Consider the following 14,990-nt stretch of genomic DNA (forward strand, 5'->3'; position numbering starts at 1 on the left):
CACGAAAAGAATCCAAAATATATACAAAGAGCAGGTGCTTCACTAAAGAGGGTATTCAAATGGCCAATAAAAAGATAATATCATTAGTCATCTGGCAAATGCCAATTAATAGCATGATGAAACACTGTTACCTATCAGAATGATTAAAATTAAAAAGAATGCTAATAAATGTTGGCAAGGATGTGAAGCAACTGGAATACTTATAAATTCCTGGTAGAATTACACATTTTGATGCAATCAGTTTGGAAATTTGTTTGGAAGTACTTACTAAAACTAAAAATTGCTCACCCTGTGCCCCAGCAATTCCACTCCTAGTTATATGCCCAAGAGAAATGAGTGCATTTTGTTAACAAAGGAGAGTAAGTGGTCATATAAGGCTTCACAGCATCACGTTAGGCTTGGTCTCTGAAGATGAGCAGGTGTCTCTAGGCAGACAGGCATCAAGAGCAGCATGAAGTCAGTCATGGAGATATAAGCCAATCTGGTTTGTTGGGGAATGATGGCAGTTCCAAATGGCTGGATCATATAGGTTGCAATTCCAGAAAGACACAAGGCCTGAAGGAGTAGACAGGGTCTTGTAGAGCTTGCTAGTTAGTCTCTTCTGCCAAGAAACATGGTCAGGTTTGTATTTAGAAAGGTCATTCAGAGAGGTGTGGCGGGGAGTGGGGGAAGCTATATAACTGTTGGCAGGAAGACAGTCCAGGTGGATAGTTGTCACTTTGCTGCCATTTTGCCAATTCTGGAGAATAAGTACTCTTCTTATATTCTGTCTTTCATTCTATGAGGAATGGAATTAGTATGTTGCTCTGATAATTCTTCAGAAAGTCTTACAATTCCATAATGGCAGAGAGGAAAAGAATGGACAAGTAACTGTCCAGCAAAGATTTGCTTAAACCACCATCCTATGTGGCTTAGAATCTCTTTGAAAATTTTCAAACTTCCAACCTAGAAATGTCACTGATTTGACAAAATGTACCCAGGCTTTGATTACTTTTAGAGTGAATCTTGCCTTTTTTCCCATAAGTCCTCCTCTCTTTCTACTAACCATTCGAAAAAGAACCCCAGCATTCCAGTTCAGGAGGGTGACATAGGAGGATCCTGAACTCACTTCTTCTCACACCAAGTCTACAGCTAGATATGGAACAGTTTCTTCTAAAACTATCTGAGCAATTCCCACAAATTAGGTAGGAGAGGGTGAGACACAGTATCACCATGAACCTGGCATGATGACCCACAATCTGGAGGGCTCTCACAACTCCAAGCCTCTCCCTGAGGAGCAAAGGGTTTGAACCCCAACTTTTAAGGCCTGCACCTGAGAGACAATTACCTCTAACTTTGAGAACATCTAGCTTTGAAAGCCATTGGGGCTTGTTTCCTTGAGACCCAGAAGGTGATTGATAGTGATCTGGGAAACAGTTTTTGAAGGGCTTAGGTAGAATCACTCACCCCAGGGCCCAGAGCAGAGGTAGCCAACTAAAACGTACCCAGTCTTTCTGTTAAAGAGGCCAACTTGCTTATTTTAAAGCTTCAGCCCGAGGGGCAGGCATCTAATTTAATACATCTCCAGGGACTTACTGAAACACTCTCCAAACCAGAGGCGGGCAGGTGCCATCTTTACAGTCTCCCTTGCTCCAAGCCGCTGGTATCTCCCAGAAAGGAGCTTGTGTACTCCTCTCATGTTCTGCTTTTTGCAGCTGCCACCCAGGGGACACCCCTTGATCACCTGGCACTGGTGGACAGCAGGGCTTGCACTCACAGGTCCCACAGGATTGTAACAAATAGAGAAGACTTCTTAATCACCTAACCCCAGGGTACAGCAGAGAAGCAACGGACTTGAAAGTCCCAATCCTTCTATACAAGAAGCCTCTTACCTTCATAGCTGTGGCCTGTGGACCAGGCTTCTTTCTGACACACACATAGAGGATGACTACAGTTCTCTCCAGAGACCAGGGAAGCTGGCAAGTATCATCTTCATGCTTTCCATCTTCCCAGCCCCAAGTCGCCAGTGTCTCTGAGAAAGGAGCTTGTGTAAATATCTGGTGACCCAGCTTTTGTGGCTGCCACCCTGAGGACACATCCTTTGACAGACTGGCTCTTGCAGCCAGTGAGGCTTGTATTCACGGGTTCAATGGGACAGTAGCAAACAAACAGTTCTTAACTGGCTATCACCCCAAGGCTCAGCACAGAGGGAGAAGACAAATTCTCCTCTCTGGGACACTGACAGATCTAGGAACACCCTCCCTTCTTGGAGCCACTAAGAATAAAGTAGGCTGCTTAAACAAACACAAAGGTTTGAGAGGGAACCAACTAGGGCAGGGTTGAACAATAATTTTATCTATTACATGAGGCCACTACTTCATACCGGGAGAGGTGGCCGATTTCTCTAATGCATACATACCAACACGGAAAGTCAAGAATATATTCCAAATGGAAGAACAAGATAAAATCTCAGAAAAAAACCTTAGTGAAATACAGATAAGTAATTTACCTGATGAAGAGTTCAAAACAATGGTCCTAAAGATGCTCATGAGTTCAGGAGAACATTGGATGAACAAAGTGAGAACTTCAACAAAAGATAGAAAATATAAGAAAGTACCAATGGAAGTCACAGAGCTGAAGAATATAATAACTGATGTGAAAAATATAGTAGAGGGGTTTAACAACAGACTAGAGGAAGCAAAAGAAAGGATTAGTAAACTTGAAGACAAGGTACTGGAATTCATCAAATCAGAGAAGGAAAAGAAAATGATAGATTAAGGGACTTAAGGGACACCATCAAGCAGACCAACATTTGCATTATAAGGGTCCCAGAAAGAGGAGAGAGAGAGAGAAACGGGCAGAAAACTCATTTTAAATAATAGCTGAAAATATTCCTATCCTGGGGAAAGAAATAGACATCCAGATCCAAGAATCCAGAGAATTCCAAATAAGATAAACCCAAAGAGACCCACACTAAGACATATTACATGTAGTTAAAGTGTCAAATTTAAATGCAAGGAGAGAATCTTAAAATCAGCAAGAGAAAAACAATTTACATACAAGGGAACCCTCATAAGACTATCAGCAGATTTTTTCAGGAGAAACTTTGCAGGCCAGAAGGAAGTAGCATGATATTTTTAAAGTGCTGAAAGAAAAAACTGCAAACCAAGAGTATGCTACTGAGCAAAGCTGTCCTTCAGAACTGAGTTGATGTTTGTTAAGTCAAATCATTTTGCTATACACCTTAAACGTATATAGTAATGTATGTCAATTATATCTCAATAAAACTGGGGAGGGGGAGAATTACAGGAGAGATAAAGGGTTTTTCAGATGATCAAAAGCTAAAGGAGTTCAACATCACAAGACTGGCCTTACAAGAAATATTAAAGGTACTTTTTAAAGCTGAAACAAAAGGATGCTAATTAGTAACAGAAAAACATGAACGTATAAATCTTACTGATAAAGGTAAATTTATAGTAAAATTCAGTATAATCTAATGTAAAGGTGATGGGTTAATCACTTATAAAGCTAGCATAACAGTTAAAAGACAAAAGTAAAAATAAATGTAACTACAATAATTTGCTAATGGATACACAAGATAAAAAGGTGTAAACTGTGACATCAAAATGTGAAAATGTAGAGCTTTAGAATGCTTTCAAACTTAAGTTATCAATTTAAAATAGACTGTTATAAATATAAGTTGTTTTTTGTAAGCCTCATGGTACCCCAAAGCAAAAACCCATAGTATATACACAAAATATAAAGAGAAGGTACTCTAAGCATGCTAATGCAGGAAATAATCAAATTACAAAGGAAGAGAGCAAGAAAAGAAGGAGTAGAGGAATTACAAAACAGCTAGAAAACAATGAACAGAATGGCAATAAGTACATACCTATTAATAATCACTTTAAATGTAAATGAACTAAATGTTCCAATCAAAAGACATAAAGTGGCTAAGTAGATTAAAAAAACAAGATACATCTATATGCTGCCTACAACATACTTCAGATGTAGGAATACACATAGTTTGAAAGTGAAGGGATGGAAAAAGATATTCCATGCAAATAAAAAACGAAAGAAAGCTGGAGTAGGTATACTTATATCAGGCAAAATAGACTTTAAGAAGAAGACTAATTAGAGACAAGGTCATTTTGTAATGATAAAGGGATTAATCGAACAAAAGGATATAACATTTGAAAATAGCTATGCACCCAACATAGGAGCACCTAAATATATAAAGCAAATACTAAAGAAATAGACAACAATACAGTATTAATAGAGGACTTTAATACTCCATGTTCACCAGTGGATCGATCATTCAGACAGAAAATCAATAAGGAAACATTAGCCTTAATGACATGTCAGACCAGAGAACTTAACAGATATATACAGAACATTCCATCCAAAAGCAACAGAATATATATTCTTCTCAAGCACACATGAATATTCTCCAGGATAGATCATATGTTAGGCCACAAAACAAATCTTAATAAGTTTAAAAATACATCAACTGTCTTTTCCAACCACAATGTTAAGAAACTTGAAGTTAATTACAAGAAGAAAACTGGACAATTTACAAGTATATAAAGACTAAACAGCATGCTACTGAACAACCAATGGGTCAAAGAAGAAATTAAAAAACAAATACTTTGAGACAAATAAAAATGGAAATGCAACATACCAAACTTATGGGATATAACAAGAGAAGTTCTTCCTATAGAGGGGAGTTCGTAGTGATAAATGCCTACATCAAGAAACAAAAAAGATCTCAACCTATCTCTATACATCAAGTAACTAGAAAAAGAACAAAGAAGCTCAAATTTAGTGGAAGGATGGAGATAACAGATCACAGTGGAAATAAATGAAATAGAGACAAAAAATAGAAAAGATCAACAAAACTAGGAGCCAGTTCTTTGAGAAAATAACAAAATTGACAGACCTTTAGCTAGACTCATCAAGAAAAGGAGAGGACTCAAGTCAGAAATGAAAGAGGAAAGATTAAAATGGATAACACATAAATACAAAGGATCATAAAAGACAACTATGAACAATTAGGTACGAACAAATTGAACAGCCTAGAAGAAATGGATAAATTCCTAGGAACATACAACCTACAAAGACTGAATCACTGAACAAATAGAAAATCTGAACAGACTGATTACTAGTAATGAGACTGAATTAGTAATCAATAGTCTCCCAACAAAACTCCAGGGTCAGATGGCTTCACTAGTTAATTCTACCAAACATTTAAAGAAAAAATTAATGCCAATCCTTCCCAAACTCAATCAAAAAAACCAGAAGAGGAGGGAACACTTCCAAACTCATTTTACAAGGTCAGCATTATCCTGAAACCAAATCCAGACAAGGATGCCATAAGAAAAGAAAACTACAGGTCAATGTCCCTGATGAACATAGATGCAAAAATCCTCAACAAAATATTAGCAAACTAATTCAACAATACATTAAAAGGATTGTACACCATGTTCAAGTGGGATTTATTCCACGGATGCAAGGATGGTTTGACATCTGCAAATCAATTGATGTGATACACCACATTATCAAAATGAAAGATAAAAATCATAATCTTAATAGATGCAGAAAAAGCATTTGACAAAATTCACTCATTTATGAAAAAAACTTTCAACATATTGGGTACACACGGAACATACCTCCACATGATAAAAGCCACATATGACAAGCCAACAGCTAACATCGTACTCAGTGGTGAAAAGCTGAAAGCTTTACCTTTATGATCAAAAACAAGATAAGGATTCCAACTCTCACCACTTTTATTCAGTGTAGTATTGCAAGTTCTAGCCAGGATAGTTAGGCAAGAAAAAGTCATAAAAGCCATCCAAGTCAGAAAGACGGAAGTATTCTAAGAACTCATTTATGACTGAGGATGTTAACCATTTGTCATGCAGTGCAAATAAAATGCCATATTTTATTGCCATCAATTTACTATGGTGTTTTGTATTTTGGTTTTGTATTAAAATATAATCATGTTGTGTTTTTTTAAAAAAAGGAGTAAAACTGTCACTATTTGCAGATGAAATGCTATTATATAGAGAAAATCCAAAAGCCTGTGCTAGAAAACTATTTGAACTAATAAATTCAGTGAAGTTGCAGGATACAAAAATCAATATATTAAAAATCTGTTTTGTTTCTTTACACTAATAGCAAACTATCAGAAAAAGAAATTTTAAAAAACACCATTTACAATTGCATCAAAAGAATAAAACACATAGGAATAAATTTATCCAAAAAGATCAATGATATATACATTGAAAACTATAAGAGTTTGGAGGGAGGAATCAAGATGGCAGAAGAGTAGGATGTAGAGCTTACCTCCTCCCACAAATACATCAGAAAACACCCACAAGTGGAATGATTCACACAGAACATCTACTGAACGCTGGCAGAAGACCTCAGACTTCCAAAAGTCCAAGAAAACCTCCACATAACCAGGCAGGACAAAAGAAAAAAGAAAAAAAAAAAAAAAGAGAGGTGGGGGGAGCTTTCCAAGATGGAGGGAGAGTAGGAGGACGTGGAGTTCATCTCTCCCTACAAACACATCAAGAATACATCTACAAATGGAACAATTCTCACAGAGCACTTGCTGAACACTAGCAGAGGACCTCAGACACCTAAAAGGACAAGAAAGATCCCCACATAACCGGGTAGGATGAAAGAAATAAGGTAAAAGGAAGAGGAGAGGAAACAGGATGCAACCTGCACCCCTGGCAGGGAGCTGAAGGTGAGGAGAGGTTCCCACATCTGGGGAAGCCCCCTCACCACCTGGGAGATCAGCTGGGACAGAAGGGAGCCTCAGGGGCTTGGAGGAGAGCCCAGCAACTGGTCTGTGACAGGCAGAACAGAGTGAGACCTACACAGATGGTCCATGCCACAGTCCTGCATGCCCCAGCCTGAGACAGGTGTCTGCCGGTACACATGGGGGCTGGGTGGTGGAACGTAGGGTTTGGAGAGCAGACCCGGGGGGAAGACCATTGTTGACTGTGAGGAGACAGCCTGTGGGGACAGGAGTGAGGAGCTCCGCACCTGGGAATGCTCGTGGAGGAAGCCCAGACCACCACAAAAGAGAAGCACCATGGTTGAGTGACATGCAAAGGGCAGGGCCACCATCACACCCTCTCTCCTCACGCACCAGCCCCTGCCTCCATGGGCACTAGGGAGGGCTCCACCAGAGCCAGCTCACACGCCCCTGCCATCGCCTCCCCTGCAACCCCCTTGCAAGCCTGGGTGACCTGCTCACCCTGATTGCCACCTGATGGGCTTGCATGTTCCAGTCCCTACCCTAGCACCCTCCCACCTAGGCAGCCTGCTCGCCCCAATCACTGCTTCGGCTCCTTTCCTGCCTGATAGGCTCATGTGCTCTGGCAACCTCTGGAGCAGACTCCAGTGGGAAGAACATATGCACAGGTGGGGCTGAAACCACACCTGAGCCCCAGGGGCCATGTGACTAAGGAAGAAGAGCTGAAATCGCTCTTCAAGGCTGCGTGAACCACGGAGTTACATCTCTGCTGACAGCTTCCTAAATTCAGTGCCTGTGAAACATTTGAAAGGACAACAAGTGCTCCTGCAGCTGGGATGGGTATGGCTTCAGCAGCTGTGGGCTTTGTGGGCACATACATGTGGGGGTTGGTCCAGGCCAGAATCTGAGCTGCCTCTATAGCTCCCACAGTGGGTCCAGGTGCATGACTACTGCAGTCCTGGGACCTGACCTCAGTGTATCTGTGCCAGTGACCTAGTGAAAACACCTGAGAGTCACCAGGGCCAGTTGCCAGCATACCCCCAGTTAAGGGCAGACTGAGAGCAGTGCCAACAACAGTGTACTTTGTGAGTCCACACAATGGACAAAAGGGGGCACAACAGAGCACATTCACAGGTGAACAGCTCCAGAGCAGGAATAGTCAGTGGCTTCTCTCCCAGTGGGAGTGCTCCAGTCCCACCTGCCTCACACCGCAGATCAGAAACAGAGCTAAGAAACAAGATCTGAGGGCCTCTACTTCAACAACTAGGAAGCAGACCCCACCCTTGACAGGGCAGTGACAACCACAGAGCAAAAGGGAGGGCCCGCTCAATATCCAGGGCAGGCTCTGGTCACCACAACACCAATCAAACCCCCTGTCAATGGGATAATGGCAAAGCCTCTGAACCAGCCTCACCCACCAGAGGTCAGACACCAGAAACAAGGAATTACGATCCTGCGGGCTGTGGAAAGATGACCACAAACACAGTAAGTCTGACAAAATGAAAAGACAAATATGTTGCAGACAAAGGAGCAAGATCAAAACCTACAAGAACAACTAAATGAAGAGAAGAAAATCTACCTGAAAAAGAATTCAGAGTAATGATAGTAAAGATGATCCAAGATTTCAGAAAAAGAATGGAGGAGCAGATCAAGAAGAAACAAGAATGGTTTAACAAAGATCTAGAAGAACTAAAGAACAAACAAACAGAGATGAACAATACAATAGTTGAAATGAAAAATACACTAGAAGGAATCAACAGCAGAATAACTGAGGCAGAAGAATGGATAAGTGACCTAGAAGACAGAATGGTGGAAATCTCTGCCACGGAACAGAATAAAGAATGAAAAAAAAAAGAGGACAGTCTCTGAGACCTCTGGGACAACACTAAATGCACCAACATTTGACTTATAGGGGTCCCAGAAGAAGAAGAGAAAAAGAAAGGGTCTGAGAAAATAGTTGAAGAGATTATAGTCGAAAACTCCCCTAACGTGGGAAAGGAAATAGTCACCCAAGTCTAGGAAGTGCAGAGTCCCATACAAGATAAACCCAAGGAGGAAAACGCCAAGACACATATTAATCAAACTAACAAAAATTAAATACAAAGAAAAAATATTAAAAGCAGCAAGGGAAAAGCAACAAATAACATACAAGGGAATCCCCATAAGGTTATCAGCTGATTTTTCAGCAGAAATTCTGCAGGCCAGAAGGGAGTGGCATGATATATTTTAAGTGATGAAAGGGAAAAACCTGCAACCAAGACTACTCTACCCAGCAAGGCTCTCATTCAGATTCAGCAAAGAAATCAAACCTTTACAGACAAGCAAAAGCTAAGAGAATTCAGCACCACCAAACCAGCTTTACAACAAATGCTAAAGGAACTTCTCTAGGCAGGAAACACAAGAGAAGAGAACAAACGAGGAAGGGAAGAAAAACGACCTACAAAAAGAAACCCAATGATCTGTATTTCTGTTTTTGTGCCAGTACCATACTCTCTTGATTACTGTAGCTTTGTAGTATAGTTTGAAGTCAGGGAGCCTGATTTCTCCAGCTCCATTTTTCTTTCTCAAGATTGCTTTGGCTATTCTGGGTCTTTTGTGTTTCCATACAAATTGTGAAATTTTTTGTTCTAGTTCTGTGGAAAATGCCAGTGGTAGTTTGATAGGGATTGCATTGAATCTGTAGATTGCTTTGGGTAGTATAGTCATTTTCACACTGTTGATTCTTCCAATCCAAGAACATATCTCTCCATCTATTTGTATCACCTTTAATTTCTTTCATCAGTGTCTTATAATTTTCTGCATACAAGTCTTTTGTCTCCTTAGGTAGGTTTATTCCTAGGTATTTTATTCTTTTTGTTGCAATGGTAAATGGGAGTGTTTTCTTAATTTCACTTTCAGATTTTTCATCATTAGTGTATAGGAATGAAGCCTCTTCAATAAGTGGTGCTGGGAAAACTGGACAGCTACATGTAAAAGAATGATAGAACACTCCCTAACACCCTACACAAAAATAAACTCAAAATGGATTAAAGACCTAAATGTAAGGCCAGACACTATAAAACTCTTAGAGGAAAACATAGGCAGAACACTCTATGACATAAATCACAGCAAGATCCTTTTTGACCCATCTCCTAGGGAAATGGAAATTAAAACAAAAATAAACAAATGGAACCTAATGAAACTTCAAAGCTTTTGCACAGCAAAGGAAACCATAAACAAGACAAAAAGACAACCCTCAGAGTGGGAGAAAATATTTGCAAATGAAGCAACTGACAAAGGATTAATCTCCAAAATTTACAAGCAGCTCATGCAGCTCAATATCAAAAAAACAAACCCAATCCAAAAATGGGCAGAAGACCTAAATAGACATTTCTCCAAAGAAGATATACAGATTGCCAACAAACACATGAAAGAATGCTCAACATCATTAATCATTAGAGAAATGCAAATCAAAACTACAATGAGATATCATCTCACACAGGTCAGAATGGCCATCGTGAAAAAATCTAGAAACAATAAATGCAGGAGAGGGTGTGGAGAAAAGGGAACCCTCTTGCACTGTTGGTGGGAACGTAAATTGATACAGCCACTATGGAGAACAGTATGGAGGTTCCTTAAAAAACTAAAAATAGCACTACCATACGACCCAGCAATCCCACTACTGGGCATATACCCTGAGAAAACCATAACTCAAAAAGAGTCATGTACCACAATGTTCACTGCACCTCTATTTACAATAACCAGGACATGGAAGCAACCTAAGTCTCCATTGACATTTGAATGGATAAAGAAGATGTGGCACATATATACAATGGAATATTACTCAGCCATAAAAAGAAACGAAATTGAGTTATTTGTAGTGAGGTGGATGGAGTTAGAGTCTGTCATACAAAGTGAAGTAAGTCAGAAAGAGAAAAACAAATACCGTATGCTAACACATATATATGGAATCTAAAAAAAAAAAACCAAAATGGTCATGAAGAACCTAGGGGCAAGACAGGAATAAAGACACAGACCTACTAGAGAATGGACTTGAGGACACGGGGAGGGGGAAGGGTAAGCTGGGACAAAGTGAGAGAGTGGCATGGACATAGATACACTACCAAATGTAAAATAGATAGCTAGTGGGAAGCAGCCGCATAGCACAGGGAGATCAGCTTGGTGCTTTGTGACCACCTAGAGGGGTGGGATAGGGAGGGTGGGAGGGAGTGAGACGCAAGAGGGAAGAGATATGGGGATATATGTATATGTATAGCTGATTCACTTTGTTATAAAGCAGAAACTAACATACCATTGTAAAGCAATTATACTCCAATAAAGATGTTAAAAAAAAAAACCCAAAACAATTAACAAAATGGCAATAGGAAAATACATATTTATAACTACCTTAAATGTAAATGGATTAAGTGCTCCAACCAAAAGGCACAGACTGGCTGAATGGATACAAAAACAAAACCTGTATATATTCTGTCTACAAGAGACCCACTTCAGACCTAAGGACACATACAGACAAAGTGAGGGGATGGAAAAAGATATTCCATGCAAATGGAAATCAAAAGAAAGCTGGAGTAGTAACACTCATACCAGACAAAATAGACTTTAAAGACTGTTACAAGAGATAAGGAAGGACACTACATAATGTTCAAGGGATCAATCCAAGAAGAAGATATAACAATTGTAAATATATATGCACCCAACATAGGAGCACCTCAATATATAAGGGAAATGCTAACAGCCATAAAAGGAGAATTTGACAGTAACACAATAATAGTGGGGGACTTTAATACCCCACTTGTACCAATGGACAGATCATCCAGACAGAAAATTAATAAGGAAACATAAGCCTTAAATGACACATTAGACCAGATAGACTTAATTGATATTTATAGGACAGTCCATCCAAAAGCAGCAGAATACACTTTCTTCTCAAGTGTACACAGAACATTCCCCAGGATAGATCACATCTTGGATCACAAATCAAGCTTCAGTAAATTTAAGAAAATTGAAATCATATCAAACATCCTTTTCGACCACAATGCTATGAGATTAGAAATCAATTACAGGAAAAAAACTGCAAAAAACACAAACACATGGAGGCTAAACAATATGTTACTAAATAACCAGTGGATCACTGAAGAAATCAAAGAGGAAAGCAGAAAATACCTAGAGACAAGTGATAAAGAAAACACAATGATCCAAAACCTATGGGACACAGCAAAAGCAGTTCTAAGAGGAGAGTTTATAGCAATACAGTCTTACCTCAGAAATAAGAAAGATCTCTAACAACCTAACCTTACACCTAAAGGAACTAGAGAAAGAAGAACAAACAAAACCCAAAATCAGTAGAAGGAAAGAAATCATAAAGATCAGAGCAGAAATCAGTGAATTAAGAGATAAAGAAAAGAATAGCAAAGATCAATAAAACTAAAAGCTGCTTCTTTGAGAAGGTGAACAATATTGATAAACCTTTAGCCACACCCATCAAGAAAAAAAGGGAGAGGACTCAAATCAATAAAATTAGAAATGAAAAAGGAGAAGTTACATTGGACACCACAGAAATACAAAGGATCATAAGAGATTACTACAATAACTATACGCCAATGAAATGGACAAATTCTTAGAAGGGTACAACCTTCCAAGACTGAACCAGGAAGAAATAGAAAATATGAACAAACCAATCACAAGTACTGAAATTGAAACTGTGATAAAGTCTTCCAACAAACGAAAGTCCAGGACCAGATGGCTTCACAGACGAATTCTATCAAACATTTAGAGAAGAGTTAACAACTACCCTTATGAAACTCTTCCAAAAAATTGCGGGGGAAGGAACACTCCCAAGGTCATTCTATGAGGCCACCATCACCCTGATACCAAAACCAGACAAAGATGTCACAAAGAAAGAAAACTACAGGCCGGTATCACTGATGAACATAGATGCAAAAATCCTCAACGAAATATTAGCAAACAGAATCCAACAGCACATTAAAAGGATCATACACCATGATCAAGTGGGGTTTATCCCAGGAATGCAAGGATTCTTCAATATATGCAAATCAGTCAATGTGATACACCATATTAACAAACTGAAGGGTAAAAGCCATATGATCATCTCAATAGATGCAGAAAAAGCTTTCGACAAAATTCAACACCCATTTATGATTAAAAAAACCCTCCAGAAAGTAGGCATAGAGGGAACTTACCTCAACATAATAAAGGCCATATATGACAAACCCACAGCCAACATTGTCCTCAATGGTGAAAAACTGAAACCATTTCCACTAAGATCAGGAACAAGACAAGGTTGCCCACTCTCACCACTATTATTCAACATACTTTTGGAAGTTTTAGCCACAGCAATCAGAGAAGAAAAAGAAATAAAAAGAATCCAAACTGGAAAAGAAGAAGTAAAGCTGTCACTGTTTACAGATGACATGATACTATACATAGAGAATCCTAAAGATGCTACCAGAAAGCTTATACCATATACAAAAATCAACTCAAAATGGATGAAAGACTTGAACATAAGACTTGAAACCATAAAACTCCTAGAAGAAAACATAGGTGATACGCTCCTTGAGATTGTTTTTGGTGTCAAATCCAAATTATCGTCACCAAGACCAAAGGCAAAAGAAGCAAAAAATAAACAAGTGGGACTACATCAAACTAAAAATCTTTTGTACAGCAAAGGAAACCATCAACAAAATGAAAAGGCCACCTACCAAATGGAAGAAAATATTTGCAAATCATATATCTGATAAGGGGTTAATATCTTAAAAAATATAAAGAATTCATACAACTCAATAGTAAAAAAGCAAACAACTTGATTAAAAAGTGGGCTGAAAGTCTGAATAGACATTGTTCCACAGAATACATACAGATGGCCAACAGGTAAGAAATGATATTCAACATCACTAATAATCAGGGAAATGCAAATCTAAACCACAAAGGGGTTTAGATACCACCTTATAACTGTTAGATGGCTTTTATCAAACAGATAAGAAATATTAAGTCTTGGTGAGAACGTGGAGAAAAGGGAACCCTTGTGCACTGTTGGTAGGACTGTAAATTGGTGTGGCCACTATGGAAAAAGGTGTGGAGGTTCCTCAGAAAACAAAAATAGAACTACCATATGATTCAGCAGTTTTAATTCTGTGTGTTTATCTGAAGGAAATGAAAACACTAACTTGAAAAGATATTTGCACTCTCCATGTTGATTGTAGCATTATTTACTATAGTCTAGACATGGAAGCAACCTAAGGGTCCATCTGTGGATGAATGGAGAAGATGTGGTGTGTGTGTATACAGACACACACACACACACACACACACACACACACACACACACACAGTAGAATATTATTCAGCTATAAAAAAGAATGAAATCCTGTCATTTGTGACAACATGGATGTACCTTGAGGGCATTATGCAAAATAAGCCAGAGAAAGACAGATACCATATGATCTTACTTATATGTGAAATTAAAACAACAACAACAACAACAAAACAACCTAACTCATAGATTCAGAGAAGAGACTGGTGGTTGTTATGGGTGGGTGATCAAAAGGTAAACTTCCAGGACTTCCCTGGCGGTCCAGTGGTTAAGACTCTGCACTTCCACTGCAGCGGGCCGGGGTTCGATCCCTGGTCAGGGAACTAAGATCCCACATGCTGCACAGTGCAGAAAAAAAAAAAAGCCAAAAGGTACAAACTTCCAATTATAGAATTAATAAATCTGGCGATTTAATGTACAGCTTGGTGACTATAGTTAACAATACTGTTTTGTATATTGAAAGTTGATGGGAGAGTAGATTTAAAGTTATCTTTGCAAGAAAAAACTTAACTATATGTGGTAATGTTAGACTTATTGTGATCATTTCACAGTATATACAAATAATGAATCAATATGTTGTACACCTGAGACTAATATATATGTCAATTATATTTCAATAAAAATTTTAATTAAATTAAAAAAATTTTTTTGAAGACAACATAGGCTTTTTCTGGGGGTAGTACTCTTAGTGGGTATATGAAACCTACCCAGAGGACAGTGAAAGGAGAAGCAAAATATGATGCTTTTATTTAGAACAAAAATCTGGTTTCTCATGTGAACCCACTGCCCAATTTCCTTGAGACTGCCCCTAATTCTTATTAGTCCCTGGGTTAAAAGGTCTTTTGCTGGCTCATTACATAACAGACAGTGCCACACTGGTTGTGTTTCTGCCCAGGACAGAACAGAAGG

General features: G+C 38.8%; 2 protein-coding genes across 15 annotated transcripts in view; one reads left to right on the plus strand and one right to left on the minus strand.

Annotated features, from left to right (window-relative positions):
* Positions 1-14,990, plus strand: part of FAM124A (family with sequence similarity 124 member A) — a 169,929-nt gene that overhangs the window by 83,666 nt on the left and 71,273 nt on the right. The gene's annotated exons all lie outside the window — the stretch shown is intronic.
* The window catches only part of LOC309647299 (uncharacterized protein), a 110,955-nt gene that overhangs the window by 37,364 nt on the left and 58,601 nt on the right, over positions 1-14,990 (minus strand). For 3 of the 6 annotated variants that reach the window (XR_014255914.1, XR_014255916.1, XR_014255917.1), the window contains one exon: positions 289-2,011. The exons of 1 other annotated variant lie outside the window; for it this stretch is intronic. The gene's annotated coding sequence lies outside the window, so the exon portion shown is untranslated. Of the gene's footprint in view, positions 1-288; positions 4,694-7,038; positions 9,671-14,990 lie in introns of those variants that run through there. 2 more of the 6 variants (XR_014255918.1, XR_014255915.1) reach the window with 2 other exon arrangements.

This window comes from Balaenoptera physalus (assembly GCF_965194825.1).
Source record: "Balaenoptera physalus genome assembly, chromosome: 18".
Taxonomy (NCBI): domain Eukaryota; kingdom Metazoa; phylum Chordata; class Mammalia; order Artiodactyla; family Balaenopteridae; genus Balaenoptera; species Balaenoptera physalus.